The 15155-nt window shown below is 51.7% G+C and overlaps 1 long non-coding RNA gene across 1 annotated transcript in view; it reads right to left on the minus strand.

The window, feature by feature from the left end:
- Window positions 1–11703: 11703 nt before the first annotated feature.
- Window positions 11704–15155, minus strand: part of LOC110570433 — a 21635-nt gene continuing 18183 nt past the window's right edge. The window contains exons 2-3 of the long non-coding RNA XR_002479723.2: window positions 13224–13875; window positions 11704–12966 (exon numbers count right to left, since the gene is read on the minus strand). This is a non-coding gene — a long non-coding RNA (uncharacterized LOC110570433). The remainder of the gene's footprint in view (window positions 12967–13223; window positions 13876–15155) is intronic.

Below are 15155 nucleotides of genomic sequence, written 5' to 3' on the forward strand. Positions count from 1 at the left end.
TGCCAGTCAGGGCTGCTGTGACCCCAAAAACGAATCAGAGATACTCTTCTGACTACTTTAACCCAGAAATGAGGCGGGCCCTCGGACACAAGGTGGGACCATTCATTCTGGCCGACAACCGGCAACTCATCCCACTACTGCACCCAGCAGCTTTTCAGGAATCTTCCAGAATCCCTGAGTTGGGTCTGCCGTTAGAAACAGTCCAGCCTGGTTCTAACCACACTTCCGCCCCTCCCCAAGGCACTCAGATAGTCACCAGACCCCTCGAGATAAGTTAATAAGAGAGTTATTGCCCCTAAATAATTGCCCAGTGATTTCCAAATACTCTTCAACAATCTACGAAAAGTCTGAACACACACCCCCCCCCCCAAGTTGCTCTGTCTCAGAGATAACTGGGTCATACATAAGGTCACGCTTCATTCAGCATTTCCACCTACAAACATAAAAGGGCGAATGGGTTCTCTCAACCCCTGCCCCTTGCCCACTTCTTTTTCCAGACCACCCACTCTGTTTGTATTGGTCCTCCAACCTTGAAACCCGACACCCTCCTCTGCAGGAACCACCCATGCTTAAACAAATAAATACCCCAAAGTGACCCACTCCCCGGTGGTATTCAAATAAATGTCCCAGGAAGGAGTGTGGGGGAAGGAGGAAGGGCACTCTGGGCCTTCTCTGCTGGGTGCCTGCCTCGAAGCATCCTTGGGCCAGTGTTTCTTTGCAAATATTGGACCAGTTTCTGTGCAAGACTAGCAATGAGACCCATCAGAATGGAGAGGGACTCCACGGGCTAAGAGGTTCTGTTAGTCACCTCCGGGGAGGTTCTGGCTGCTAGAGCTCAGGGGGAGGGAGGCCGGGACACTGGGCGGGGCTCGGTCAAAGGGGAAGACCTCCAAAGCCTGTGTGGAGTCCTCTCTGAGCTCCTCGTTACTCAGCCCTAAGCCTTGAAATCCCTCCAACTGGGGATGGAGTGCTAGATGCCATTTGGAGAGCGGATGGGTGGGTGAGCAGGGAGGAACAGGGACCAGTTCTCTCTGACTCAGAAACACTTAAATATAGCCCCGAGACCGGCTTGCAGTGAGGAAGCGAGCGGTGCAGGGAAACAGGAGGGACCCAGCAAAGCAAAAACTTTGCCTCTTTGCCTCTGACTCAGTGCAGAAAACCACCGAGAGTCTTTGGTTTCACGGAATGTGGACAGCTAGGAAGAGAGTCTCAGCTTTGTCACGGGTCGGTTGGTCAACGGAGTCACTAATGAAAAGGATTTTCAAGCGTATCTGGGAAATAAGTAGGGGGGAAGACAACTGCTGCTGCAAGTTGCAGACCTCCCCCAACTCCCCCCTCCGCACTGCCCCCCACCCCCCAACCACCCCCCGCCCCCCGCCAGGAAGGGAGGAGGAGAGACGTTCTGTCCTCAGAAGTTGGCCAAGGAGGTTTATGGATGGCCCAGAAAAGTGTGGACAAGACCTCTCTAGGAGGCTGGCTGAGCACCACTGGTGCGTAAGGGAGAGGGCAGGGAGAAGGAGACTACGTTTCAAAAATAAACACAAACCCCAAAATAAACACTGTTAATGGAAGTGACTAATCAAGGGTGTGCTGAACTTGGTGGTTCTTGATAAGATACAGGTGGAAATGCACTCGGAAAAAATAACAGATTTTTTTTTTCCCCCTTTGGTAAATAAAGTGAGGGTGAGGGTGCAGGGGGCTGGGGTTGGTGCATGGTTCAACCCTGCAGCAGAGATTTAAAACACATTTCTCCAGCCCAATGCTATTGACATTTGGGGCTGGATAATACTTTGTAGTGGGGGGAGGGGCTGTCCTGTCCATCCTAAGATTTTTAGTAGCTTCCCCGGCTTCTACCTGCTACATGCCAATAGTACCCTCCCCTCTGGCGATGACAACTGAAAGTATCTCTGGACGTTGCAAATGGCCCTGGGGTTGGGGCTAGATGGCAACATCACCCCTGGTGGAGAACCACTGGTTAAAATCAGGAGCATGGCTGAGTTTGAAAGTCACATCTGAGCTCACTGTAGGAGCCCAGAGCGCCAGAACGTAGCATCTCATGCATTTGAACGTTTGCTGGTCATTAATGACGTTACCAGGACCTCAGCAGGAAGCCACCCACTGGTACACAGCCAACATGACCAGGATCTTGTTGATTAGGAAGCCCTAAGAATGAAGTCAGTTAACAAGCAGGTACAGAGCTACACTGCTTCCAAAGCTCTGGAAAAACTGTTGCCTTTGGGCTCAAAGTTGCCTTGGGTGGGACGGTGAGTGACTATGATCCATTTCAAGGAAGAATTCTCCAGACGAGGCACGTCTGGATGCCACCTGGAGTCCCGTGGGTAGAGCCACCTGCCTCGCTGGGCTCCAAAACGAGCCACAGGTAGGGCCAACGAGAATCACTTCTCAGACACCAAGTTTCTCTTGCAAGGCAAAGACTAAGGAGAAGGCGGGGTGATTGGGGAAGGGTATTTAAAGACACTGCTTTCAGAGACCCCCTTGGCCACCCACCACTTTCAGTCTACAGAGTCTGCAGTGACCTAAACTATAGTCAACACAGCTGTCCCTTTGTGGGGGGCAGGGGGAGAAGGATTCACCAAGGCCCGTAAGCAAAACGCCAACCACCTCACCTGCCATCTTTGCTGGCGAGCACCTCCACGATGCTCTGGGATCACCTTGAACCCAGGCGGCCCACATTTCCAGAAGAGAATCACGTCATACACCATCCTGCACCCAGGCAGCCTGGCCTGCTGTGTCATGAGTCCCGTTCCGCAATAGACGCTACAGAAGGGGACGTTTACCGCAGTGAGGCTTTCATTGCACGGATGCACGGAATTAAAACCACTGCTTGCCTGTCTTACCTGTACAAGTAGAAATACTTTCAGATGCTTCTACTTTGCCTTTATAAGCTCTGTCTGGAGTCGGGCTGCTGGGCTGGAGAAGGGTGATGGACCGAGAGACAGAGGAAGGGGAGAAGTCCGCAGGCGCTAGGTCCTGGCCTCTCTCTCTGCCTCGCCCCGCCCCCCTATTCTGGAAGCACCGCAGAATCATCTTCCCCACTGGCCTGCTGCTTCCCTCCTCAGTAATCTGCTTTCCAGAAAAAAAAAAAAAAAAAAGTGTTCTAAATAGAGCGGAACTGAGAATGGGGCCACAGCCCGGATGAAGTCTTCCCCTCCCTGGAGAGCCCGGCGTCCCCCATGGAGGGCTGGTCCACCCCCAGCGCCTCTTATTCAAAGCATTCTTGACCCGGGAGCGCCCAACCCTGACGGCAGGCGCAAAGCCACCACAAATGGATTTTGCCTCTGTAGCACTTTGCCTGGGCTGGACCCCACCTCCCTCCCAGGCATCTTGGACGCCTTCTCAGGCCTCCTCTCCCTACATTTACCCTTGGGGGCACCTAGGGGACCCTATTCCAGGCCGGGGTTCAGAGGCCCACTCCCATCAACACTCACCATTAGCTTGCTGACCCACTGACCCACCCGAACCCCAGCGTTGCCAAAACCAAGGTCCAAGAACAAGGACTGCAGTCTCTCTCCTACCACATTAGATTGTTGAATGCTAGTTTGTATTAAGTTAGAGTCTCCTGCTGTTCTCAAGAGGACCCGGGCACCAGACCGGGGGTGGATCCTGCGACATTCCTCCTCCATTCTGGAAAAGTCTACCCAAAGCTCCAACAGACCCGGCATGGAAGCAGGCATATTTTTGGATCCAGGCACAGCACACGGTCCTGTGCATTTCACACGCACACCGAGAATCATTCCGACGTCAACCAGGTTTTATTAATGAGATTCTCACACCCTCTGCAATACGGATCATAATCCTTCAGCCCCTCAGAAGACTGGGCTGTGAAGAAGGCCCGCATACTCCAAAGGGGAGTGTCCAGCTCGCCCCCTTCATCATGCCACCAAATCATAACCCAGGGACCAAGCCTCGGTCAGGGGACCCTGAGACAGCTCTAGGACGTCTTTGGTAGAAGGGTGTACAGGTGGCAGTCAGGAAGAACAGAGGAGGCTGGGGGGCTCAGTGGGGAGCTGTGGGGGGGGGGTAGCAGACCCCGCCCTCCACCCCAGGACCCTTCCTGGTGCCTCCACTGAGTTAAATCTGAAGGAATCTGAAGTCAAACGGATTCCATGACTTGTCCGTGAGTCACGCCACCCTGCCCTTCATGGCCTCCCTGAATCCAGCACCTCCAAGAATGCCAATTCATCCAACTGGGCAAAGGCAAGGAATTTAGAAAGTGAACTTACATAGGAAGTGGGGATTACCAACACGGATGGCTGACAGCGTGGGGTGAACCTCCTCCGCTCCAACGAGGAAGGACAACAGAGGGCAGAGGGGCATGTGGAGACCAGAGGGACAGTTGGAAATATGCATATAGGGGTCCTATGTGGGCCTATATATATAACGCAGCACATTTATAAACAAAAATAATCATTGTTCAAAACTGTTTGGTGGGGGGGGGGATTGTTTTGTTTTGTTTTCTCTCCAATCTCATGTAGTTCAGAGCCAGGGAGAAAAAAAAAGGCCAAAAAAAAAAAAAAAAAAGTTACTCCTCTCTATCTCCCTCTATCTCCTTTCTCACAAATCTGGTTCAGACCAAAAAGAAAAAAAATTAAAATGCTGAAACAAGGTCTTTTTCCCCCTCTGGATGAACTGTTTTACAATAAGCTACCTGCTGGGGTCAGGAAACCTGAGCTCAAGAGCTTTCTGCTCACACAAAAACGCTCTACGAGGAGGATTCGTACAGAAGAGCTTGTGCGTAGAGATGGTCCCCCCCCCCCCACACACACACACAACCCCTTTGTATCTGTTCCAGCTTTTCTGTGAAACCATGTCTCTCCTCTGCTTCATCTTCTCCCCTCCTTCCTCCTCACCTCCCCAGTGCTACCAGCTTTGCGGGAGGAGCATGGCATCCAGCTGGAGCCAACCATCCACCATGTCTACACCCTGAGGGGAAGTCAGAAGGTGAGGGTGTGTTGGGCGCGGAGGGGAACACTCCAGTGGACAAAGGAAGGGTAGGGAAGAGCTGCTCCCTGGGTCCCGATAGGGAGCTTATTTTCTTTCCTATTAGGTGTGTGATGCTCAAAAGGCAGGCGAATGGTCAAATCAAAATAAATAGCCAACGGAAATAGGCGCCCCTCCCTGGGAATGGTAATTGCACAGGATGAAAGTTTATCCAAACACATGAGAAAAATGGTGCGTATTGGAGGACGGCAGGGGGGCGTGGGGGGGGGGAGGAGTGATCCTTACTGGAAAGGAGATTTGTTTACAACATTTTATTTGCTCCTTAGTTTTTAATGCTGTTCTGGCCCTGTGTCCTGTAAACAGAGCAGCTTTTCCATTCTCCAGCCGTGCCAGGCGAGCCAAGGACGGAACAGACTGAGCTGCCGCCAGAATCCTGGGCCACCGAGGTCTCCTGGCCTCAAGAACCCACGCCCAGCCGGGGGTCCGAGAGAGAGGGGCGCCTGCTGGGCCGCAGCAAAGAAGGGTGGGATGTGAACTCCAGGTATGGAAACGGGGAGAAGCCTGTCGGGCTTGTGAAATCGGCTCTTCTCTCTGCAACCTGGGCAGGAGGCAACAGGAAGGGCTCAGGTACCCAAGGTGCATGTCTAATGGGGTATTTGGTAGGGGCCCCTTGGACGGTAGAGGCCCCGCACAGAGTCTGGAGAGAACGTGGCCTTCGGGAGAAAAAGCGGGACTGGTAGTAGAGTTGGCCAAAGGGAACGTGGTGTTGAGTGAGCTCAGGAAAGAGATCACTGCTCCCAGAGTCAGGGTCCAGACATCACCCCCATCAATACTCCTGGCCAGCAGCTCAGCTCTCTCCCCAGGACCGAACCAAACAGGCCAAAGAGCTTGCTCGCAGCCAGAGAGAATCAGCGACGCCCTGGCACATCAGGGAAACACAGACTCAGTGGCGGAGTGCACACTGGAAGTTTCTCTTCCCGTCCAGGCACGGAGATCATCCGAGCCAAGAGTCATGGCAGGCAGGCCACTGGGCTCCGTGTCGAGAGTACAGAGGGCATGCTGCCTGAGCGCAGAGTTGCTGGCGCTGGGCAAAGGGCCGTGCCTGCAATAACTCATGGACGCCTGGCTACCAGCCCCATGGAGCAGTTTAAAGAGAAGGAAACTGAGGCCCAGGGAGGCAATGTTACTCCCTAGAGGTCTCAGGGCTAGAGTGGGAGGGACGGTTCCGGCCAAGGTGGCCTGGAGCCAGAGGGCGTTCCAGCTAGCCTCTCTTTAAGGTTGCGGCATCCTAAAATAGTCACCAGAGTTCCTCAATTTCTGCACAAAAAAAGAGCCCTGTGTCCCCACCACTGCCTCCTCACGTACCGCTGAGGTGTAAATGGGAAAAACTCAGAGACCTGGGGTGTTTTGTTAGCAGCCAACTGGGACTGATATGGCTTACGTTTTCAGTCCTTCCGGAGATGTCGGTAGAGAAAGCATAACAGGGCATGGAGGATGGGGTGTGTTCCACGGTGAATCACTGACCCCCTCAGCTTCGTATCCTCACCTGTAACAACGAGGTCTCAATACCTTTCACGAAGTGGCTGAGATTCGAACAAGAAGCTGTGAAATTGTAAAGCACTCTAGAACATGGGACATACTGTTTCCTGGATTGCCTGATTTTTCTTGGCTGAACGTCCTATCATCTCTCAAATGTCTGAAACTGTGCCGGTGACCGAAGCCCGCAGAGGGCATCCCCTTTGTCCAAAACTCTAATTCTACTAGTTTGTACCAAGTGAGAAGAAGAGGGGGTGGACTTTGGGTTCTTCCCCTCTTCCCGAAGAAGGTGGACCTCCCGCCTATATCTCTGCTGCTCCCTTTTCCTTTCTGCGCTCCTCCCCGTGGGAAGGGTGGTTAATCAGAGAGCAAATGGGAACAGACCCTCTCTCCCGGAGCCTGCTTGCTTTTGAGTGACACCTCTTCCGTCTTTACCTTCAGTCCCCAGGTAGTATTCCCTGGAACCCGGGACCATCCCCTGTAGCAGGGGATCTGCCCATCGTTACCCAACTTCTCTGCCTGTGACTTTACTGGAAAAGTTTGCATTACGGTGAAGGGTAGGCAGCATCATCCATCCAGAGTCTCCAGGAACCCTAACAAAGAGTTCATCTGACAAATGCGATTAACATTGTACGTAAGATCCCGAAGGCAGGGAGCATCTCATATATGGGTTTTTTTCTTTCTTTTTTTCCCCCTTCTGTGTTTCTCCTATTAGACACTGTAAAATTCTTCAGGAATTCTGACCTAAACTTCTGAGTTTAAATTTCTCATTCTGACCTCAAAAATGAACCCAGCTCTCAAATAATCAGCATAAAAACAGACACATACTATTTCAAGAAAGGTTTCTGCAGGGAAAGCAACCTATCAAGCAACAAGCACATTTTCTCCACTGTTCAGAAAACGCTTTATTGATGAATAATGGGCAAATGCGAAACCAGCAAATTTGGTGGGACACGAAGCCACAGGTCATTAGTAGGAAAAGTCAACCCAATGTCTTTCTTGTACATCTACCTCGTCCAAACTGCCATGCCGAAACTGAAGGGCTCTGAACCTGAGGCCCCTTAGCGACCATGGTTCTGATCCCAACTTTCACATGTAAGACTTGGTCCAAGTGATTAGTCCATGTGATTCTGTTTTCTGAGGATCGAAGGTCAATCACAGTGCCTGCCATGTGATCGTGAACATGAGTGGGCATCTCAGGGATAAACTTCAATGTGTCAGGAGTGACCCGGCTCCTGCTCTTTTAAGGGGAGGGCGAAAGGGAGGGAGGGTTGGGGAGGAGGAGGTACTTCAAAGGTACACTGAACTTACAAAGTTCAGTGTAAGCACAGTAAATGCCATATGAAAAGCACTGGGGTCCAGGAAGGAGGGATCAGCACTTTTTGAGTACCTATCCAATGCCAGATAAATGCGTTAAAAGAACGTGCGCCTGGTCGAGAGGGCAGAAGGAATTCAGGAAGGCATCCCTGAGAAGGGAGACTGGGAACTGAGCCTTGAAGGACCAGGAGGACTTCAGTAGCCTGGGTACCCCCCAACATTGAATTTTTTAAAAAATAGACTCATCCAGGGGCGCCTGGGTGGCTCAGTCATTAAGCGTCTGCCTTCGGCTCAGGTCATGATCTCAGGGTCCTGGGATCGAGTCCCACATCGGGCTCTCTGCTCCGCTAGAAACCTGCTTCACCCTCTCCCACTCCCCCTGCTTGTGTTCCTGCTCTCGCTATGTCTCTCTCTGTCAAATAAATAAATAAAATCTTTAAAAAAAAAAAAAAAAAGACTCATCCAGGAAGAATTGCCAGAGGGTTAAAAATCATGCTGAGTTCAATCAAAATCACCACTGGAATGTGAAAGCAACTTTCTTAATTAAGCAATTCCAGAACATTCCCAACTCTTGGCTACAGGAGGAGTGGTAGTGAGCCATGATATCCTGAACTGGCCTGTGAGGTGCACCCTCTGTGGACCGTTGCCAGGCTGGTTGGGGGCTTAGGGTGCCCTGGTGGGCCAGACCCCATAGTGGTGGGTATCGGCAAGCCCCACCCATGAGGCCCAAAGACCCCAAGAACCGCAATGCTTCAGAACAGACTGGCTTTGCACTGAGGACATTTGAGGCAAAGGGTAAGGAATGCTCCACATCGTTTAGCTTCACTGCAGCTCATACTTGGAAACTGGATAGACCAGGTACCTGTCCAGCCCCTCTCTGGTCTGGACATTTCACTCCCTGGATGGTGACAAACCCTGGTCAGACCCCAATTATAATGCCCTCACGATGCTACCTTCAGTGGCTCATTCTGCAGGGCATCTGGCTGAGATCACCAGTCACTGTTCAGCACCAACAGTCACATAGGAAGGAAAGGTTACAACATAGAGAAACAGGCGATGTGTATCTTTTTCCGATGCCCAGACTTATGCTCAGGGCCGAGGATGGAGGGGACCCACGAGGACCTCCTGGTCCTGAGCCTCTGCCCCATAGCCGGGCAGTTCCGAAGCCAGCGGGAGCCCTGAACACAGCCAGCTTCGTGAACAGGACAATGCGACAAGGTGTCTTCCACACTCTGCTTTCCCTACCTCTCTAAAACCCAGCCCCGAGTTGTGGTAACAGCGGGGCGAAGGCAGGCAAAGGAGGGAAGAAAGGAGAAGGAGACGGAAAACAATTAAAAAAAAAAAAAAACCCTCTGACAGAACTTGATAACCCGAAGTACACAGTGATCGGTGCCGGACGGCATACAAAAGCCAAAAGGCAGGTCCCAGGATGGGTCAACTTAAGACTTAATATTTGCCTTTCACTAAGCAAACTAATAAATCCCCTCCAGTTGTAACCACGCAGAGCTCCCAGTTTTTATTTATTGGTCAAAACTATAGGCAATCCCCCCCGCCCCCCGTCACCCCAGGCAAATAGCAGTCCCCCTTCCCCGTGCCTGCCATCAGTCTGTATGTCTATTTGCCTTCTCCCTCAACAAACTCAAGTTCAGTGCAACTGACAATGAGTGCAAACAGCTTTGAAGTATTCTTCGGTAATGGACTTCCCAGGACAGCCCTGTTTTTGGCTTGTGCAGCCGAAGGCAAAAGGAGAAGAGCTACTTGTCAGAGAATAGGCAGGCCTCAGCTGGGTCTGGCGAGGCTTAGAACTTGACACATGGGAGGGACCTTAGAGGACCATCCACACCACCCACTTATCCCTCTCTCTCCCACTTTGTGGATGAGAAGACTGAGACCCACAGAAAAGGACCTTGGGGCTGAAGTTAAGGTAGGACTAAAGTACAGACTTCCAGACACCCCCCTCCCCTCCCCAGTTCAGAGCTCTTGTCAGCCTGGGCATAGAAGGTCTCACTCGGAAGCAGAGGTAGGGGGACCCAGCCCTGCCTCCCACCAGCCCGGCGTTGAGGGTCTTGTCCAAGGTCAGTGGCCAATCCCAAGGTCACCCTTATGCCCTTTAAACCATATTCCCCTGAGCAGAGGGCCATACTTCACCATTAGAACCTTCTATTTCTCCATCAACACTGGGATTTGGGGGACCCTCTGAAGAGGATAAAAGGTCCCTGTGGGTCAAGTTTTGATGCCACGGGAAAATCTCACAGGAAAGCCTGAACAAAATCTCGGGACAGGGCCCTAACTTGAGGTTATGTTCATAATGGATCACAGCAAGATGAGTATGTTCAGCATGTGGATGAAATGCCTTTCTACCGTACCTTGGGCAACATCTGATTTACTCTTCTCACATGGAGCAAAAAACATGCAAACCTTCAAGTCACGGACTTGATTAAATACGATGGCACCGTGGATGTCAGAGACAGAAGGGGCTTCGGGGATCACGTGGCCCGGCTCCTCCATTTTGCAGGGAAGGAACGAAGATGAGGAGCTTTTGGAGACAAAAATCTCAGACTTCCTTGTCTCCCCACTCTGTGCTTTTTATCAGTGGAAGGCACCCTGGATCCAGAAGAGACCGAAATATGCTGGGGAGGGGGCACAGTGCACCTGCCTTAAAATCTCATTAAGAAGTTGACATTCGTGGTCTCTAGGCAGCCCACGAGCCGCTCTTCACAATCCTACCGCTTCCCTTACCAGGCTGAGTATCATTCACCCCTTCTCACAGTCCTCTCCCGCTCTGCCATAAAGTCTGCCTCCCCCAGGCCTGGGTGATCCCTCGTCTGATGCTGGAAAGGGGATTCCTGCCTCAGTCAGAGGTAAATCTAGATAAAGGTGATGCCGTTAGACCACTTTGAACTCTGGGATTCTATGTGGACAAGAAGATAAGGAGAGAGAGAGAAAGAGGAGATTGTTGCCTTTGGCATAACAATGAGACTTCTTCTGGAACCAAAGACGGTACATGGGACATGAATGAAGGGAACGTCTGAAATGAGTTCATCTTTTTAAAAAGAAAAGTGGTGCCCAAGGCGCTGGGCTAGCCTTCCTTCTATGACAGTGAAGGCAGAGAGCCAGAACAGGGGCAAAGACTCGGGTGCATGGGGGATCTCAATCTTTGCATGGTGGTAATGAGAGTTGGGTTTCTCGATGTTTGCATGCTCATCTCTACCTTGGCAGGCAATAAACCCCCATATGGCCACAGCGTGCAAGAGGGGCAGGACGGGCTGAAGGTTCCCGTTAGAACACTGCAGACGCTCATGCCTGTCTTTCAACAGAAACGACGGAGGCCTGACCCCCTGACAAGAAGCAACAGCTACAGGATGGCATGCAAGCCCGAAAGCCTGGCTTTGACTAACCTGAAAAGTACCTGTAATTTGCCTTCAGATTGTTCTTACTTGTCAAGAACACCAAAAGTTGGGCAGGTACAACCTTCCCATCTGCCTCCACCGCCCACGACCACCACCAAGTTCTGCTCCCTTATCCCAGATAGAGGCAGTGCCTGGAGAGGGAAGAGGGAGCTGGGAGGTCCCATTCAACACGATCGGAGTGGAACTCAAAGGTGATCCAGAGACTCTGAGGGAAAGTACACACTTGGGCCCCATTTACGTGTCCTTGATATTTCAAAGAATCCTAGAGTTCAAAGGAATCTCAGGAAGTCCTCCAGCCAACTCCTTTGCTCCCTAGACAACCCTACCCCGATGATTTTAGCTTTTACTCTCTCTAGCGAAGATGCAGAGTTTTCTTCTTGGCTCATTCTACGTGGTACATGCGTGTCTCTCAGACACGTGTAGTTTGTTCCCCCCCCACCACCCCCGTTCCCAGTGGCCGTGGTAGTTTTCTTTCCTAAGGAACTGTTCTGTTCTTAACAAGAAAGGTTATTAGCATCGCCTTTTTTAAGTAGGACTGGATTGGAGAGGAATCCCTGATACCTTGAATGGCTCCCAGGTCCACTATCCACAGCACTTCTTCTGAAGGAAGTGGTCTCAGCTGGTTTGTTACATCCAGGTTTTTATTCAGTATCATGTAACCCTACCACCCGGGAAACACCTGAAGTGGTCAGGACTGGGTGCTTGATCCAATGGCCTCCATCTACAGCCTGCCCAGTGGTGAACAATGTGGTCAGACACAAGGGTTCTGAATGGCAGCTGGTTGGGCTAATCAAGAGCATCAGCAAACTATGGCAGGTAACTCTGTAACCTAGGAGCGTGGCCAATTGTTCCGGTTTGCCCAGGACTGTCCCAGGTTTATCACGGAAAGTTGTGTGTTCTGGGACAGCCAGCACCCTCAGCTCATCATCACAGGAGAATTCCAGAATCAGGAGCAGTGAGTCGTGCTGCTGAGCAGATGATCAAAATGACCACAGCGTCAGAGTTCTTGCTGTTTCTGGAAACTGTCTAGCGAATGGATGTCTTGAATGACTTTGGGCTTCTAGAAAGGCCTCGCTGGGCAGCTGCTGGGCAGACTGTTCCTGTCTACCTTACTTCCAGAGCAACTTGGAATAAACCCACGTTAATGCAGGTGATCTAAGGGGTCTCTGTTCCTTGAAACCTGAAAGACTCTAACCAGTACGACGAGTCTGTGTGCATGTCAAGGAAGGAAGACCAAAGCCCACGAACGAGCCTTACATTTCAACAGCAGGAAATGACCTCAAGAGGTTCTCCTCGCTTATTTTGTGGGGAATCTGAGGCCAAGAAGGACCCCGTTGCTCCCCTGAGCAGACACTGAGGTCATTCTATGGTCACAGAAACACTTCACCCACAAACAAAGAGAAGATATATGTGTATGGCTTTAATTCCTCCTACAAAGGCAAGCCATCGTTCGCTTTAGAAGTAGAACGAACAGACATCTTCGGCTCTGCAATTGAGACAAGGTCGACTCTAGAAGTGTTTTCAGCCACGCACACGGTGGCTCTGGAGGGACGAAACAAACAGGACTCGTGTTTCGAGGGGCCCGGTCTGCCGTCAGGAGTGACACCAGCATCCGAGGGGCAGAGGGCCTTCAATAAACACACCGGCTCTGGTAGCAAGATGGTCTGTGACAAAGCCCCATGCTCTGGCAGGGGCCCCATCTGCCATCTGAGAGAAGGGGTCTTCACAGCTGGTGGTGCGTCTGCGTCAACAGAAGACAGGTGGGAAATGGACAGAAAATACTATGTCAATTATACATCAAATGACATTAAAAAAAAAAAAAGAGCAGATAGCGGGGATGAACACACAGCATTCACTTTTTGCTCTTCCGGACAAACATCTGGGTGGGATCCAAGCAAAGAAAGCTGACATGGGGGACACCCGAGCCCCCCCAGGGGGGCCCCCCCCCCCCCCGCAACGTCCCTGACATCTGAGGTCCCGAAGAACTTCTGCACTGACCCGTATCACTCTGGAACCTGAGGGGCCAGATCCCAAAGAAGCGAGAGGACATTCTATTCCAATGCTGCTCACATAGCAACACAAACACTGGCCTCTTTAGAAGGAACAGGAACAAAAATTAAAATCCCATTTGACCTAAGTGTGGTTAACAATTCACTCTGTATCCGGCTGGAAGATAATGGAGCAAACAAGAATTGCCGAGTCCAAAGGCACAGCAGACGGGGGAACTGGGGGGCAAGAAAGGGTGTGGTAGAAAGCCCTTTGGTTCCCGGGCATTGGGCGGGGGGGGGGGGGGGAGTCTTAAGGGCAGGCAGCAGAAGAGGAAATGTTTTCCACAAGAAGGAAGGACAAGGTCTGTGATGATGGTGACTCGTCAACTGTAGGTTGCGTCCAGCTCGTGCGGGTCCAGACATACACTATTCCTCAGTGCAAAGGTCTTTACATTCTCTTCCAATGTCTTAAATCCAGAAGTTTCTTCTTTCTCCAAAATAAGAATTCTTAATCAGAGCCAGAGCTCTTGCCTCTTAAGAGATGGTCCCATATTAGCCGGGTACTTTGAGAGGTCCCAATGGCGTACGTTGGCTCCCCCCAGCTTCCTGGTGGCAAGTGGGAGTGAGGAAGAGCGGCCCTTAGCTGCTGCTCTTTTCCAGGCCTGTAGACCAAAACACAGCATCAGAGTTAGATTCTGCCTTCTGCTCTTTCAGCAGTGAGCTTGACTCTCCTGTCTTTAGTCCATAATGTTCTAGCCAGTGAACAGAACCCACAGTGCAAAAAGTACTATTTGAGCTAAGACAGGAAAAAAAAAAAAAGGCGCCCTATTTATACCACTCAAGGAACTCCCCCTACACTGAATTACCACCAGGAACCCTCCACTCAGATCTCACCACTATAACCACATAGCTGATTTAAACAAACAAACACAAAAACAAAAAAAAACCCAGAAAACACTGAATATAGCCAGCCCAGAGGAAGTGGAAGCTTCTGTTTTTCAGCATGTCACGACATTGTCCGTGAGATTCGGCGCAGGAAGCCTGGAGGTGTTAGGTCACCCACTTTATAGATAGGAAAACTGAGGCACAGAGGCTGCTGGTGTTCTTAGTACAGGATGGCAAGGGCCTGGTCCCTAACCTAATGTTCACTTTAGCTGGACGTCTGTCTGTTCTCACAAATCCCTTAACCACGAATTAGGAAATTATCCAGAACAAAGGGGTCCCTGGGAGGAAACGGGAAGACTCGGCTTAACACATTTGTTTTCCTAATGCTGATTGCAAATAAGCGAAGATGGACGTGGGCTCCACATACTTTCCTGACTTCCCACCACCCCGTGACCCCCATTTCTGAGGGGCAAATATAGCTAGTGCCTCCAAATGCCCCCAGGGGACTTCCCCATTTTAAAATTGACGAGGCCCAGCGAGGCAAGCCAGGGGCCTACTCCCAGACACGGATAATCCAGGCCTCATGGCTGCGGCAGTCACCGTCCACCCATACAGAACAACGTGGGCACCTGCAGATGCACGTGTGCCCAAGGACCAGCCCGGGTGAGATGCCATGAAAACGGACACAGAGCAGGCAGGTAAGCCCCGGCCTCGCAGGCCTTAGCAGAGAGGGGATACTGATGAAGCATGAGGCCGGAAGGACATCGATGGCTGAGGGACACACACTGGAGATTCTGGGGGCGGTCTGGGCCAACAGGCTCCCATCGGCCCCTCTGCAGACCTACGGAGGTCGCAGCCTAGCCTGTGCAGGGGTGTTCTCCTTCCCGTGGGTTTTGGCTACCGCCCAGGCAGGGACACCCAGAGACAAGGCACTAACTGTCAAGGATGGGAGGAGGTCCCAGTCAGGGCCTGCCCGGGGGGGGGGGGGGGGGGGGGGGGGGGGGGGCCCCGCCAGAAAGAACCCAGAGGAAAACCCCCGCCCGGAGGGGGGCGGGGG

This window comes from Neomonachus schauinslandi, chromosome 15 (genome assembly GCF_002201575.2).
Source record: "Neomonachus schauinslandi chromosome 15, ASM220157v2, whole genome shotgun sequence".
Lineage (NCBI taxonomy): Eukaryota > Metazoa > Chordata > Mammalia > Carnivora > Phocidae > Neomonachus > Neomonachus schauinslandi.